At 38.5% G+C, this 5,099-nt stretch overlaps 2 pseudogenes; both read left to right on the plus strand.

Annotated features, from left to right (window-relative positions):
- Positions 1-870: 870 nt before the first annotated feature.
- LOC112503645 lies at positions 871-2,714 on the plus strand (annotated as a pseudogene).
- A 552-nt stretch (positions 2,715-3,266) lies between these two features.
- Positions 3,267-4,549, plus strand: LOC112503647 (annotated as a pseudogene).
- Positions 4,550-5,099: the final 550 nt, after the last annotated feature.

The raw sequence follows: 5,099 nt of genomic DNA on the forward strand, positions 1-5,099 counted from the left end.
CCAAAGCCCTTGGTATATCCTTAAAGCCCTCTTTCATCCTTGTAGTCAATTTGCAGGGATTTGCCTCCAGCCGTATGTGTTGAGCATCCACTATCAAGATACCAAATAACTTGGACTACCTGCACAAGAAAACATATTAAGATTGCTTTGGTACCCATTTCTCAATGGGTCAAGCAGAGTTAAAGGCGACAACCACTGATGCAGAAGACTCATGGTCAGCAGGTGTCTTTACTGAGCCTGAAGAAAAGGCTTTAGTAGGCTTCTTCACCTTAGTTGTGTTTAAAACTTTGGTGGCAGATTTCGCCTTGGTTGATTTTCCAGCCTTAGTTACTTTTTTACCTTAGCTAGCGAACCAGATTTGGTATTGAAGGACACTTTCTGGCAATGTGTAGTTTCACCATAGTGTCTAAACGTCTTCTAGCTAAATAAAGATTTAGTGTCAGAAGGGTCCGAGAGAATAGAAGAGGGACAAGCTCCAAGGATTCCTTTCTTATTTGTTCGGGGAGGAATAACTGAGGGTTTGGAGCCTTGGGTGAAAGATTCAGTTTCAGCTTTGTCTTCGGGTTTCTAAGAAGGTATAGATACCTTGGTCTATTAGGAAGAAGGTTTACAAGCTGAAGGTTTAGATCTAGGTCTCAGAGACTTGTTAGCCTTCTTAGGAAGAGGAGAGATGACATTGGATTTACCTTTGTCTTTGCATCCTGAACTCGATGGGGTTCCTTCAAGATGAGTCTTAGTGGAAGAGTACTGAGAAGAAGAGGTGTCAGGAATGGAATAGAAAAAAGTACCAAACTTAAGCGTGTACCTGTCAGTGACACATTCTTCTTGATCATAGGAGAATCCTAGACCACTCTCTATCTTGGCGAAGATATGAGTGTCGATGATCTTAGATGCTTTGATGGAGGCTTTGCACTACTCTTCAATGGTAGCCTTCTCAACCTTGAGTTCAGCAATGGCTTGCGAATTCTCAACGATAGCTTGCTCGCATTCGATGCTTATGGTTTGGTTTAGAGTGACCTGATCCTTAGGATTTTCTTCAATCTTAGTCAGGTCTTTGATCTTAGAATTGTATCTCTCTAATTGTTCATGAGATCAATATCAAGTTTAAGATAGCCTGCTCGCATTTGATGCTTATGGTTTGGTTTTCCATTCAGGGCATTGTACAAATCAACCATCAGTGTATCTGTGTGTCCCACAATATGATCAATCTTCAATAAACATCAATGAATCTATGGCAATCTTCATATGAACATGTAAGAACATCAAGAACACTTAGAAGGTCTAGAGAGGAAAAGTAAAACAGTCACAGTTTATATTCACTCTCAATGTACGTATATTTACAATTAAGCTCCCTACTATTCTCCCTTACTACAAGACAAAACCTATTTATATGTCAAACAATAAAAGCACAAGTCAAAGTCAAACATGACTTATAAAATCAAACCTTCTAAAATTACAATATTAATCTTTCAAGACGAATACAATTTGACTCTAAAATTCAAACCTAACATAGTAAACATGGCTGAGTTGCCAAAGCTTTGGCTAGGCCGGCTTCTTACACTACGAAATATTTTGGCTGTGAGCTTGGAGCGCAATCTAAGTTTGACAAAAAAACTGGGGTATCACTTGTCAATGGTGCTCACGATACTGCAAAACTTGCTAGTCTTCTTGAGATTTTCATCAAGAAGTATGTCTAGTGTTACAGCTGTGGCAACCTAGACACGGAGATACTAATTACCAAAACTCAGATGGTTCAACTAAAGTGTGCTACCTATGTTTTTTTTTTCTGATGTGGACATTAGAAGCAGACTGACATCATTTATTCTGAAAAATCCACCTGAACAGAAGAAAAACTCGAAAGACAAAATGGCAATGCAGAGGGCCGAAATGGAGCGATTAAAGGAAGGTGAGGCAGTTGATAAGGTACAGAAGAAGCTGACGAAAAATGTGAAGAAGGGATCTTCTTCTTCTAAAGATGGCCATGTGAAAACCACATCTTCGAAAAAGAAAGGGAATGCTGAAGATGAGGATCATGCTTCACCAACTATGAGCCAAGTTGGTGACAAAGATTCTAAGGAGGAGGATGATGTCCAATGGCAGACTGACATGTCAGCAGAAGCGGCCCGCCAATGCATCCAAGAACAGCTTAGTATTGTGACGGCTGGTATGGTTATGCTGGACACTGATGAGCTGGTGAAGAAGGTGGCCAAGCCAAAGGAGAATTCTAATGGTAAAATGACTGGCTGTAAGAAGCTTGTGGATACAGCTAAAGAGAGTCTAAAAAAGGGTGTTGGGCCGAAGGAGCTTATGGCATTGTTGTCTGGTCCGTGCCAGGAAAATTTTTCGTCTCTTTATGAGGCGTTATTGGATGGTGTGGAGAAAGGGTTTGCGAAACACATGCTTAAGTAGAAAAATTACTTGGCTACTGTAGTGGTTGAGGGGAGGACTCACAAATGCTGTTTTTGCAAGCAGCAGAGGAGTTCTGTGAGAACGCAAACCCGAATGTAGTGAAGGAAGTGCAGAATGTAGTGAAGGAAGTGCCGAATGTTCAGAAAGCATTTTATGATGTGGATATTTTGGAAGAGGAATATGTAGTTAAGTAGTATGAGGAAGGATGCAGTGGTGGGAATAAGAGCTCTCAGATCTGGAAGAATGCAAAACCTTTTGTGGAATGGCTTCAGAGCGTGGAGTCTGAAACTGAAGAAGAAGATTAAGAGGTTCTGTTTCTATCTTTTGTCTTTTAATAAAGTCATTGTTATCATATATGGGTATGATGTTTGTTTCGGTTCTATTATGGTTGTGTGTGTACCATGTGGTTTGTTAGCACCTGGTATTAAACAATAAATTGTGTTTCTATTTGTTGCTGTTGTTTTGAACTCAAGTTACATACGGTGTGTTTGGAATCAGTTCGAGTGAATTACTTACTAATTGCTTTTGAGTTCAATTTTTTTTGTGTCCCACAATATGATCAATCTGCAATAAACATCAATGAATATATGGCAATCGTCATATGAACATGTAAGAACATCAAGAACACTTAGAAGGTCTAAAAAGGAAAAGTCAAACAGTCAAAGTTTATATTTCACTCTCAATGTACGTATATTTACAATTAAGCTCCCTACTATTCTCCCTTACTACAAGACAAAAACTATTTATAGGTCAAACTATAAAGGCACAAGTTATAGTCAAACATGACTTACAAAGTCAAACCTTCTAAAAATACAATATTAATCTTTCAAGATGAATACAATTTAACTCTAAAATTCAAATCTAATATAGTCAACGTGGTTGATGTTGCTAAAGCTTTGGCTAGGACGTCTTCTTACAGTATGAAATATTTTAGCTATGAGCTTGGTGTACAATCCAACTTTGACGAAAAAACTAGGTATCGCTTGTCAATGGTGCTCAAGATACAGCAAAACTTGTTGGTCTTCTTGAGATTTTCATCAAGAAGTATGTCTAGTATTACGGCTGTCGCAACCTAGAGACGGAGATATTGATTACCAAAACTCAGATGGTCCAACTGAAGTGTGATGCATGTGGTTTTGTTTCTGATGTGCACATGAGAGACAAACTGACATCATTTGAAGAAAAACTCGAAAGACAAAATAGCGATACGTAGGGCTGAGAAGGAACAATTAAAGGAAGGTGAGGCAGCTAATAAGGTACATAAGAATATGATGAAAGATGTGAAGAAGGGATCTTCTTCTTCTAAAGATGGCCATGTGAGAACCACATCTTCGAAAAAGAAAGGGAATGCTGCATATGAGGATCATGCTTCTCCAACTATAAGCCAAGCTGGAGACAAGGATTATGTGGTGGAGGATGATGTCCAATGGTAGACTGACACGTCAGCAGAAGCGGCCCGCCAACGCATCAAAGAAAATCTTAGTATTTGACGGTTGATATGGTGATGTTGGACACTGATGAGCTGGTGAAGAAGGTGGCCAAGCCAGAGGAGAATTCTAATGGTAAAACGACTGGCTATAAGAAGCTTGTTGATACAGTTAAAAAGAGTCTGAAAAAGGTATTGGCCCGAAAGAGATATGGCATTTTTGTCGGGTTCATGCCAGGAAAATGTATCCACTCTTTATGAGGCGTTACTGGATGGTGTGGAGAAAGGGTTTGCGAAACACGTGTTTAAGAAGAAAAACTACTTGGTTGTTGTTGTGGTTGAGGGGGAGGATTCCGGTATGTTGCTACCATTTTGAAAGGATTAAGAAGCACCGAAGTACATCCACTTTGAATTTGAAAGAGAAGGTTCGAAAACATATTTATTCTGACTCAGAGGGCGAAATGCACTTCACGAATGCTGCTTTTGCAAGTAGTAGAGGAGTTATGTGGTAAGGCAAAAGCGAATGCAGTGAAGGAAATGCCGCATATTCAGAAAGCATTGTATGATGTGGATATTTTGGAAAAGGAATATGTAGTTAAGTGGTATGAGGATGGATGCAGTGGTGGGTATAAGAGCTCTCTGATCTGGAAAAATGCAAAGCCGTTTTTGGAATGGCTTCAGAGCGTGGAGTCTAAATCCGAAGAAAAAGATTAACAGGTTCCGTTTCTATCTTTTGTCTTTTAATTAAGTCGTAGTTATCATATATGGGTATGATGTTTGTTTAAGTTATGTTATGGTTATGTGTGTACCATGTGGTTTGTTAGCACCTGGTATTAAACAATAAATTGTGTTTCTGTTTGTTATTGTGTTGATGTTGTCTTGAACCCAAGTTACGTATGGTGTTTTTGGAATCGGTTCGAGTGAATTACTTATTAATTGCTTCTGAGTTTATAAAAAGTTTTTGTGTCCGACAATATGATCAATCTTCAATAAACATCAATGAATCTATGGCAATCTTCATATGAACATGTGAGAACATCAAGAACACTTAGAAGGTCTTTAGAGAAAAAGTCAAACAGTCAAAGTTTATATTTTATTTTCAATGTACGTATATTTATAATTAAGCTCCCTACTACTCTCCCTTACTACAAGACAAAACCTATTTATATGTCAAACTATAAAAGCACAAGTCAAAGTCAAACATGACTTACAAAGTCAAACCTTCTAAAAATACAATATTAATCTTTCAAGACGAATACAATTT

Source organism: Cynara cardunculus, unplaced genomic scaffold, assembly GCF_001531365.2.
Source record: "Cynara cardunculus var. scolymus isolate 2C unplaced genomic scaffold, CcrdV1 Un_Scaffold_3468, whole genome shotgun sequence".
Taxonomy (NCBI): domain Eukaryota; kingdom Viridiplantae; phylum Streptophyta; class Magnoliopsida; order Asterales; family Asteraceae; genus Cynara; species Cynara cardunculus.